Here is a 12187-nt window from a genome sequence, read left to right on the forward strand (position 1 = left end):
CATATTTGTCCTTTTAGGGTTGCACCTGTGGCATATGGAGGTTTCCAAGCTAATTGGAGCGGTAGCCGTCAGTCTACACCACAGCCACAGCAATGCAGAATCTGAGTCGTGTCTGCAACCTACACCACAGCTCACGGCAAGGCTGGATCTTTTATATATACATAAAATGATTTTTATTTTTTCCATTATAACTGGTTTACAGTGTTCTGTCAGTTTTTCTTTTTGCCTTTTCTAGGACCGCTCCCATGGCATATGGAGGTTCCCAGGCTAGGGGTCTAATTGGAGCTGTAGCTGATGGCCTGCTCCAGAGCCACAGCAACTTGGGATCCAAGCCACATCTGTGACCTACACCACAGCTCATGGCAATGCTGGATCCTTAACCCACTGAGCAAGGCCAGGGATCGAACCCGCAACCTCATGGTTCCTAGTCAGATTCGTTAACTGTTGCGCCACGACAGGAACTCCTGTCAATTTTCTACTATACAGCATGGTGACCCAGTTACACATACATGTATGCATTCTTTTTTCTCACATTATCATGCTCCATCATAAGTGATTAGACATAGTTCCTAGTGCTACACAGCAGGATCTCATTACTAATCCATTCCAAAGTTTGTATCTATTAACCCCAAGCTCCCAATCCATCCCACTCCCTCCCTCTCCCCCTTGGCAACCACAAGTCTATTCTCCAAGTCCATCATTTTCTTTTCTGTGGAATGGTTCTTTTGTGCCATATATTAGATTCCAGATATAAGTGATACCATATGGTATTTGTCCTTCTTTCTGACTTACCTCACTATGTCTCTAGTTCCATCCACATTGCTGCAAATGGCATTATTTTGTTCTTTTTTATGTCTGAGTAGTATTCCATTATGTATATACATACTACATCCTCCTAATCCAATCCCACTGAGCAGGGCCAGGGATGGAACCTACATCCTCATGGATGCAGTCAAATTTGTTTCGGCTGAGCCATGACGGGAACTCCCACATATGCTCTTAGAATGAGTTAAAGGCTCATTCCTTTTCTCATATTTTGAGGGCTAGCAGTATTACTTTTCAGAAAATCTTTATTTTTCTGCTCCATTTAATTGTGAGTTTTACAAGCATTGTTGTCTTTCATTTTACATCTGATTCCTGGCTATTGGCTCTTGGATTAGGGCCTGTTGCCACCTAGTGGACTAAGTGGAAATAAATACCAATACATTATCACAGGTTCTTACCACTGTGCTTCCAGAAAAGACCAGTAGATGGAGGCCTCAATTTTATTTATTTGTTTGTTTGTTTTCTTTTTTGGCCACATCTGGGGCATATGGAAGTTCTCTAGCCAGGGATCAAACCTGTGCCACCCTAGCTGCTGCAATGACTTTGCCACAAAAGAACTCCCTGAAGACTTCAAATCTGAAGCAGAAGAGTACCTAAAACTATCCAGAAAAGCAGTTAGTTGGTTTTGAGACTACACAAAAAGCTAACACAAATTCATACAAATAAAAGTGAATTAATGAGGGAGTTCCTGTCGTGGCTAGGGAAAACGAATCTGACTAGCATCTATGAGGACAACGGTTTGATCCCTGGCCCTGCTCTGTGGTTTAAGGATCTGGCCTTGCCCTGAGCTGTGGTGTAGATCACAGATGTGGCTCAGATCCCGCATTGCTGTGGCTATGGTGTAGCAGCTCTAGCTGCAATTTGATCCCTACCCTGAGATCTTCCATATGCCATGGGTGTGGCCCTAAAAAGCAAAAAAATACAATAAAGATAAAAAAAATCTTGTGCTCTTCATTCAGGGGGACACCCACACTGCACATTGCCTTTGGGTGTGTATTACTGCTTTGTTTCTACCTTAGATAAATAGGCTAATTCTCCATGTGCTCTCCCACATGTTGTACTATGTTTCTAACAATAAACTTTGTACCTGTTTTCACAAATAAATAAATTAATCTTTTTTTTTTTTTTTTTTTTCCCCATTTTTGACTGCCCTGCAGCACATGGAGTTCCTGGGCAAGGGATCAAATCTGAAACACAGTCATGACCTAAGCCAAAGCTGCTGCAACACTGGATCCTCAACCCACTGTGCAGGGCCAGGGACTGAACCTGCATCCGTCCCAGAGCTCCCAAGACACTGCCAATCATGTTGCACCAAAGCAGGAACTCCTAAAAAAAGTCTTTTTGAGGGAGTTTGTGTCATGGCTCAGTGGAAACGGATCTGATCAGCATCCTTCAGGATGCAGGTTTGATCCCTAGCCTTGCTCAGTGGGTTAATGATCAGGCACTGTTGTGAGCTGTGGTATATAAGTTGCAGATGCGGCTTGGAGCCCAAGTTGCTGTGGCTGTGGTGGAGGCCAGCAGCTACAGCTCCAATTCGACTCCTCACCTGGGAACCTCCATATGCCACGGGTGAGACCCTAAAAAGACAAAAAAAAAATCCTTTTTAAAGATAAAATAATAAATTAAGATAGAAAAATCTTTTGGAGGCAGTAAGACACTGATGGCAAGGATATAGGCTTTGACTCTTATGAACATAATCATAAATATCCACAACAAAATGTTATCAAGTTGAACTCAGCAATATATAAAAATGGTAATACATCATCACCATATGAGGCTTATCCCAGGACTGCAAGGCTGGCTCAAATTTCAAAAATCAATCAGTATAATTTGCCATATGGAAAAAATCTAAATATCTAAGTAGATGTAGAAAGTGCATCTGAAAAAATCTGACACTATTTAAAAAAACAAAAAAACAAAAAACTTCTTAGCAAACTAGGAATACAAGGGAACTGCCTCAAGCCAATAAAGGGCATCTACAAAAATGGTATAGTTTCTTCATTTGATTACAGTGCTATGAAGCTACTGTAATAAAAAAGGGGGGGCATAAAGACAAACATATAGACAAATGAAACAGAATACAGAGCCCAGAAATAAGCCCTCACATACACCGTCAATTACTTTCAACAAGGTTGCCAAAACCATTCAATGAGGAAAGACAATCTTTTCAACCAACAGTGACGGCAAAATTGAATATCCACATGCAAAGAATGAATGTGGACCTCATCTTACACCAACCACATACACAAAAATTTACTCAAAACAGATCACAGACCTAAATGTAAAACATAAAACTTTTAGAGGAAAACAAAGGGGGAAAGCTTCCTGGCATTGGACTTGGCAATGATTTCTTGGCTATGACACCAAAGGCACAGGCAAGAAAAGAAAAAATAAGTTAACCACTATACATCAAAATTTAAAACTTCTGTACATGAAAGGACATAATCAACAGTGAAAAGGCAATCCAAACAGAGGGAGCTAATATTTGCAAACCATATATCTAATAAGGGGTTAATATCCAGAATACAAAAAGAACTCTTACAACTAAAAACAAACAAAAAAATGATTAAAAACTGGACAGAAGATGTAAATAGGCATTTCTCCAAAGATGATACACAAATGGCCAATAAACACATAAAAACATGTTCAACAGCATTAATCATTAGGGAAATGCAAATCAAAACCACAGTGAGATACTACATCGCAGCCATGAAGGTATGTGATACTACCAAAAACAGAAAATAGGATGCAGAAAAATTAGAACCCCTGTGCACTGTAACATGGGAATGCAAAATGGTGCAGTCACTGTGGAAAACAGTATGGTGGTTTCTCAAAAAATTAAAAATAGAATTACCATACAATCCAGCAATTCCAGTTCTGGGTATATACCCAAAAGAACTGAAAATAGGGATGTGAAGAGCTATTTGTACCCTCAATATTCATAGCAGCATTATTCGCAATAGCTAAAATGTATAATAAGCAACCCAAGATTCCATCAACAGATGTATGGCTAGGCAAAATGTAGTAAGTAACATATAATAGAATATTATTCAGTCTTAAAAAGGAAGGACATTCTGACATATGCTAAGACATGAATCAACCTTGAAAGTAGTATGCTTAGTGAAAGAAGTCAAAATATTGTACGATTTCACTTACATGAGATACCTAGATTAGCCAAGGTCAGACAGAAAGTAAAACAGGGGTTGTCTGGAGAGTGAGGAAATATCGTTAATGCTTACAAGTTCATTTTTGCAAGATGAAAGAATTCGTGGATGAGTGGTGGTGATGCTTGCACAACAAAGTGTGGTACTTAATGGCAACAAACTATACACTTAAAAATGGTTACAACAATAAATGTATTGGTCTGTATATTTTACCACAATTTTTAAAAATAAAAAATAAAAACTATAGCTAACAATATTTTCCTTGATAGTAAAATATTGAACTCTTTCCCTCTAATGCCAAAAATAAGACAAGAATGTCATTTTCAATATTTTTATCTACTATTGGACTGGAAATCTTAGTCAATGCCAAAAGGTAAAAATAAAAGTCATAAACATCAATAAGGAAGAACTCAAATTGTCTTTATTAACAACTGTAAACATAAAAAATCCCAAATAATTTATTTTTCAAAGTTACTAGAACTAGTAAACAAATTTAACAATGTTGTATGATACAATCACAATACACAAAAATCAACTGCATTGCTATATACTAGCAAGGAACAACAGGAAAATAAAATTTTTAAATAATACCATCTACTATAGTAACTATAAAAACATAATACTTTGGGATAAATTTAAAGAAAAATGTACTCCATCTCAACACTAATCTTTTTAAAACATCACAGAGAATAAAGAACTTATAAATAAGTAGGAAGTACACTGAATTTACAGATTAGAAAAGCTAATTCTAAAATAACTCTCCCCAGGAGTTCCCACTGTGGCGCAGCGGAAACAAATCCAACTAGGAACCATGAGGTTGCAGGTTTGATCCCTGCCCTTGCTCAGTGGGTTAAGGATCCAGCATTGCCGTGAGCTGTGGTGTAGGTTGCAAACGGCTCGGATCCCACATTGCTGTGGCTCTGATGTAGGCCGGTGGCTACAGCTCCAGTTAGATCCCTAGCCTGGGAACCTCCATATGCCGCAGGAGCGGCCCTAGAAAAGGCAAAAGACAAAATTAATTAATTAATTAATTAACTCCCCCCAAACTCATAAGATCAATTAAATCCAATCAAAATGTCAGCAAGCTTCTTCCTTTTTTTTTTTTTGTGAGCTAATTCTAAAATGTATAAGGAAATGAACATAAACCAAACCCTAGAGGGAGTTCCCACTGTGGCTCAGTGGTAATGAAGCCAACTAGTATCCATGAGGATGCGGGTTTGATCCCTAGACTCACTCAGTGGGTTAAAAATCATTACCCTGAGCTGTGATGTAGATCGCAGACGTGGCTTGGATCCTGTGTTGCTGTGGCTGTGGCTCCAATTCAACCCCTAGCCAGGGAACTTCCACAGCTGCAGATGCAGCCCTAAAAAGCAAGGAAATTGACCCCTAGCCTGGGAACCTCCATACATATGCCACAGGTGCGGCCCTAAAAAGCAAAAAAAAAAAAAAAAAAAGCCTAGTTTTGGAGTTCCCATCATGCCTCAGCAGTTAACAAACCCGACTATCATCCATGGGGATGCAGGCTCAATCCCTGGCCTCGCTGAGTGGGTTAAGGATCCAGCACTGAGGTGAGCTGTGGCGTAGGTCACAGACGTGGCTCACCTGGGAACTTCCATATGCCACGGGGTTGGCCCTAAAAAGCAAAAAAAATCATCTTAATATAGTAGAACAGAAAGCCACAGATAGGGAGAAAATATTCACAACATGTATATCTGATGAAGGACATGTACCGTAATTTAAAATACCCATAACTCAACAGCAGGACAAAGAATGTGATTTTTTTAATTATCAAAAGACTGAATAAATATAGATACTTCTAAAATATGATATACGAATGGCCAATAAAAGGTATGTAAAGGTGACCAATAATTAGTCACTTGGGAAATGCAAATTGAAACCACATCAGCCCCATTATCTGCTCACTAGAATGACTAAAATTTAAAAGTTAACAACCCCAAACACAAGGATATGGAACAATTAGAACTCATACACTACTAGAACTGTAAAATGCATAGCAATTTAGAAAACTGAAAATTTCATAAAAAGTTAACATCTGATCCACCATTCAGATCTATGTTCAAGAGAAATAAAAATATTTACAAAAACTGTGTACAAGAATTTTCATAGCTGTTTTATTTATAATAGCTCAAAACTAGAAACAGCCCAGGTATCAGGAGATAAATGGATGAACTATGATACAGCCAACAGAATAGTACTCAGCAATAAAATGAAATGAACTAACACCTGCAACAACATGGATGAGTCTCAAACATAATGCTGAAAAACACTAGACACAAAAAAGCACATGTAGTATGATTCCATCTGTAAGACATGTTAGAACAGGCAAACTAATCTATCATGACAGAAATCAGAAGTTACTCCTTCTAATCAGAAATCAGATTAGTGGAACTGACTGAGAAAAATGCATAAGGGAATTTTCCGAAGGGACGGCAACGTTCTGTATCTTGAAACATGGACTACAAGTGTACTCGCATTTGTGAAAGCTGCTTGAAACTTACACTTTATATCTGTGTGTTTCACTGAATGTAAATCATATCACTATTTTACACTGGCTTTGGAATCACACAGGCTTCAGCTCTGCCACTTACCAGCTGTGTGACCTTAGCCAAGTGTTAAAAACTGTCAGTTTCTGGGAGTTCCCATTGTGGCGCAGTGGTTAACGAATCCAAGTAGGAACCATGAGGTTGCAGGTTTGATCCCTGGCCTTGCTCAGTGGGTTAAGGATCTGGCGTTGCCGTGAGCTGTGGTGTGGGTTGCAGACGCAGCTCGGATCCCGTGTTGCTGTGCTCTGGTATAGGACAGTCAGTGGCTACGGCTCTGATTAGACCCTTAGCCTGGGAACCTCTACATGCCGCGGGAAGCGGCCCTAGAAAAGGCAAAAAGACAAAAACAAAAAACAAAACAAACAAACAAAAAAACCTGTCAGTTTCCTTATTTGTAAAATGGGGAGAACAAGAGTTGAAAACAACCTCACAGAGTTGCCAAAAAGAATGAGACAATGTTTTCAAACCATTAGCATATAGTAAATGCTCACTAAACATCAGCCCTAAAAGTTAGAAACCCTTCACCATGTAGTTCAGCAAAGAAGAAACATGCAGGAACAGCTAGAGCAACTAAATGTTGATCAATTCGTATATATTATCTCACCTTTTTTGGGGGTGGGGAGGATCTTTTTTGTCCACTCTGTGGCATATGGGTTTCCAGGTCAGGAATTAGATCCAAGCTGCAGTTGTAAACTTATGCCACAGCTGCCTACTATGCCCGGCTGGGGATCAAATCTGTATGCTGGCACTGCAAAGAGGCTACCAATCCACAGTGTGCCACAGTGCTTTAGGACCCCACCCACAGATGGAACTTCCCAGGGTAGGGGTCAAATTGGAGCTACAGCTCCCAGCCTTCAACACAGCCACAGCAACGCAGGATCTGGGCTGCATCTTTGACCTATACCACAGCTCAAAACAATGCCAGATCACTGACTCACTGAGTGAGGCCAGGGATTGAACCTGCATCCTCATGGATACTAGCAGGATTCATTTCCACTGCACCACAACGGGAACGCCTATCTCACTTACTTTTAAAAACAATCACCTATAGGTATTACTACTATTTTATGGAAGAAGAAATGATCTTCACAGGTTTCCCAGAGTCACTCAACAAGGAGCGACTCGCAAAAACCAAGATGCAAATTCTCGTGTTTCTTCCCCTGTACCACATCCACTAGGGTCACCTTCAGCAACATGACCCTGCAAATGCCAAACAGCACAATTCATGAGAGACTTACTAAGGTTCTCTACATTCTTGATAGCGAAGTAGCATCAAGCCTGACACTAAAAGGGAGGCCAATTCTGAAAGCCTGATTAGTGAATGGAGGCGGGGCTTCAAGGAGAAGACTGAAAGTGCTGCTCTAGGCTTTTACCCTGTTCTTGGTCTTCATGATGGTTCCTGATATTTGAGGATACCTACCCTCACTCCTTAGAGCAATTTCAAGATAAGAGAATTCTGAATGTAATGATCTAAATGGGAAGCTATACACCTGGGTGGCTCAATGTGACAGAATAGTCTTGGACACTTGGCAGCTGAAATGAGAGCCAGAGTGTTTTTTAAAATATATATCATGGGAGTTCCCATCGTGGCACAGCAGAAACGAATGTGACTAGGAACCAAGAGGTTGTGGGTTAGGTCCCTGGCCTCACTCAGTGGGTTAAGGATCCAGTGTTGCCGTGAGCTGTGGTGTAGGTTGCAGATACGGCTCGGATCCCAAGTTGCTGTGGCTGTGGTGTAGGCTGGTAGCTACAGCTCCGATTAGACCCTTAGCCTGGGAAACTCCATATGCCATCGGTGTGGCCCTAAAGAGACAAAAAAAGACAAAAATAACACACACACACATATATATATATCTCTCGCATTTCTTAGGGAACTCCTAAGAAACTCACGTGCTGTGGCGCAATGACATTGGCAGTGTCTTGGGAGTACTGGGATGCAGGTTTGATCCCTGGCCCAGCCCAGTGGATTAAGGATCCGGTGTTCCCACAGCTGCAGTACAGGTTGCAACTGAGGCTTGGATCTGATCCCTGGCCCAGGAACTCCGTATGCTGTGGGGCGGAAAGAAAGGAAAGGAGAGGATAGGAGAGGAAAGAAAAGGAAAGGAAAGGGAATGGAAGGGGAAAAAAAAAAAGAAAAAATATATATATACATCTTTCATTTCTTATTAATATAGGAGTATTATTTAAAAAATTAAAACACAGAAATAGTGAAAGTTACTCTGTGATCCCACCTGCCCAAAGATATCACTGTTAACAACAGTTCAGTGTATCTGCTTCTAGACTAAAATTTACCTTCTCCTTAATGACTGATTCTATAGTATTCCTTTACATGGATAACTCCAATCTATTTAACTAATCTATTAAAATTCTGAGCTGTTCCTAATGTTTTTGCTATTATAAATGCTGAAAAGAGTATCTGCGAATATATACTTTGCGCACATGTCATTTATGGGACAAACACGCAGATGTACTAACTGCTAAAATTTTAAATTCCACATTGCTGAATTTGCTAAATCCAAGCATTTGTAGTACTGACAGATATTATCAGATTATATAGACTTCTCATTTTCCCATTTTTTGATGTAGGAATTACAAAATCAAAACACCGTAAGGAAACACAAGTGGATGAAGGAAGCCATATGGGACAAATCTGAGAGTGCATGCTCATTTAAAGAGGGCAGCCACTATTCTGCTCCAGCCAACAGATGCCATGTAGAAATCCAGGCCCAGTGTTGGACCATCCAATTTATCAAGAAGACCAGAAACCACAGTTTTGTTTTTTGGTTTTTTTTTTGTCTTTTTGCTAATTCTTGGGCCGCTCCTGCAGCATATGGAGGTTCCCAGGCTAGGGGTTGAATCGGAGCTGCAGCCACCCGGCCTACGCCAGAGCCACAGCAACGCGGGATCCGAGCCGCGTCTGCAACCTACACCACAGGTACGGCAACGCCGGATCGTTCGTTAACCCACTGAGCAAGGGCAGGGACCGAACCCGCAACCTCATGGTTCCCAGTCGGATTCATTAACCACTGCGCCACGACGGGAACTCCCCCAGAAACCAAGTTTTTAATGAAACTCTTAAAGGTTTTATTTATTTTTTTTTTTGAAACTCTTAAAGGTTTTAAATGTTGATAATTAACATGCTTTTATTTAAACATCCAATTAGTTAAACAAAATACATCTCTAGGCCAGACTACATTTAGCACATGGAATTTTGCATTTAGGTGAAAAAGATAACACTATTTTCACTTTGAATCTTATTCATGTAGTTTATCCTTTCCTATGCTTACCAACAGAGGATGTATTTACTCAACTTTGCTTCATACTGTCAGCACCCTTCGAAGAAAGATGCTTATCTTTTCTTTCAAATTCATATCTACAACAAATATTGAACAGCAACAAAAAAGATATGTAACTTCAGGTACAAAAGCTAAAGAATGGTTTTAACTGACCAGTGTGCCCAGAAAAGACTTATGAAGATTCATTTGGGACTGAGTTACTATACTCTCCTCAAAATACTTAGAACCACAAGATTTTTAGAGAAAATAGCAATTTGTAAAACTAGGTATAACTTTGAAGAGGGTGGCTTTAATTATCCAGAGTTTCCCTTTAATATCTGATACATTTGCCTAACACTGCAAATTTTTTTCTGGGCAGATATTAAAAAAGAGAAGAATTCCCACACATCCCCCCCCTTTTTTTTTTTGATCATATACTGAATTTAAACAGATACTTTCAGCTTTTTTTTAATGAAATAAAGCACAGGTTTATGGGAACTTTTCTCTATTCTCAAAATACTACTGAATACTGCTCCCATAGAAATAATTTCAGCAATCTAATTGCAGATTTTCTTCTCATTCCTTCTTAGTCATCCATTGCAGATCTCCAGACCCAGATGTTCAAGCATTCCCTGAACCCACCAGAGATAATGGCAGAGATCCATGACTAGCCAAGAACCCAACAACAGCCTTTGAATCCAACTATCTTTTCATCAATTGTAAACAAGTCCTAAACTCTTGGCTCCATAGGGAGTCCCCACTAAGTCAGCGCAAACCCTGAAATAGGGGCAGAGGTCAAGGGGATGAGAGCTCAGCCTAAACTCTGGATTTCATTCCACCCCCACCCTGTTCAAAAGACTCCTTATCAGAAAGGAACTCCCTAGCAAAAGGCCACATTCAGGAGACGTGATCTTGCAGTGATCTAGCAGATTCAGCTGAAGCTTTGGAATCAAAGCTCTTGGAACTGTTATGAATGTGAAACACCAAAATCACAAACCGAATGTTGTGAAGGAAAGGCGACACAAAGAGGGAAATCAAGGGAGATTTGTGAACTTATCTTCATTCTGTTTCAGGAAAGAATCTGTTTGATAATAAATAGTGGAATAATCCTGAACTTGAACCACAGAAGAAATTTCTTTGGGAAACTATTCCACAGTGAATTATTCTACTTTACATCCAAAATCATTCTAATAAATACAAAAGAGCCCACGGGACACTTAGAAAATAGTCTTTCTTCTGTACACAAAAAACCCCGTTATATATGGTAAGATCATCATACTGCCTTAAACTCTTCCATTAGCATTTGAGACTTGACACAGTCAAAAGAGCTAGAGACAGTACAGAAGATTCATTAAAACAGCACCTCTGAAGTCTCAGATAATTCTCCACTATGTACTCTGGGGTGAGTCATTTAATCTCTCCAGGCGTCAGCTCTCTCGTCTATAGGACAGGAATAATACAACTTTGCAAACAGGTTTTATGAGGGTTTAATGAAAAATGCACATGAAGCACTTAGTATGTAATAAATATTAGCCATCATCATTACTATTATTACTATTATTATGATGCAGTGAAAGCCGTATACCATTAAGTTTTGTGTCTGTCTTCCTAACTAAAACCAGAGGCCCTTGAGGGCAGGAACTGTGTTTTAGCTTAATAATAAACATATCAAAGAGAAAAAGAGAAGTGGGGAGGGAAGGAAACAATGGCATAGGTATTACAAAGTCAAATTTAAATTTAGATAATTTTATATAATCCAACTTTACTCACTCCCACTGAATATGTTCAAAGTACCTGGCACATAAGGAACACCCAGTGATGTTAATTTTCTTCCCTTCCTTTATCTAAAATCTAGAGTTCATTCCCTAAAGACCATACTTGGGCTTACATGAACTGTTTTCTGAGATCAAAAATTATGACATAGAGTTTGACAACTGAGTAGAGACCCACAGAACATGGTACATAATGTTGGAATTTTGGAATGAACCTATGGGTACTCGAGCTGAGATTTCGCTTTTGTAGCCTAAAGGATCCACAAAAATCTCCTTGGGGTCCCAAAACACTTAACAGATGAATGCAAAGCTAGAGCAAACTAGTGGTGTTTGTCTTATTCTGAAGCTGATTTTTATCTTCCCTGTACATCCCACCATCGCTCATGGATCTCTGCCCGATGGACATCTATCAGTATGGCAAAAGAGGGCAAAAATTAACTTTCAAGTCTCTTTTTTTTTTTCTTTTTCGCCACACCTGCAGCACATGGACATTCCCCGGCCAAGGACTGAACCCACACCACAGCAGCAACCTGAGCTGCTGCAATGACAACACCGGATCCTTCACCCACTGCACCACAAGAGAATGC

The 12187-nt window shown here is 39.8% G+C and overlaps 1 protein-coding gene and 1 long non-coding RNA gene across 7 annotated transcripts in view; one reads left to right on the forward strand and one right to left on the reverse strand.

The window, feature by feature from the left end:
• NR6A1 (nuclear receptor subfamily 6 group A member 1) overlaps positions 1 to 12187 on the reverse strand; it is a 245479-nt gene that overhangs the window by 186603 nt on the left and 46689 nt on the right.
• LOC110256222 (uncharacterized) overlaps positions 1 to 12187 on the forward strand; it is a 106188-nt gene that overhangs the window by 50377 nt on the left and 43624 nt on the right. Inside the window, exon 3 of one of the 3 annotated variants that reach the window (XR_014827757.1) lies at positions 10419 to 11230. The exons of the other annotated variants lie outside the window; for them this stretch is intronic. This is a non-coding gene — a long non-coding RNA (uncharacterized LOC110256222). The remainder of the gene's footprint in view (positions 1 to 10418; positions 11231 to 12187) is intronic. 3 annotated transcript variants of the gene reach the window in all.

The sequence above is a fragment of the Sus scrofa genome, chromosome 1, assembly GCF_054392235.1.
Source record: "Sus scrofa isolate SSC_HxYL_T2T_F1_AM1 chromosome 1, Sscrofa_HxYL_maternal_Yorkshire_Landrace_v2.0, whole genome shotgun sequence".
In the NCBI taxonomy this organism is placed as follows: domain Eukaryota; kingdom Metazoa; phylum Chordata; class Mammalia; order Artiodactyla; family Suidae; genus Sus; species Sus scrofa.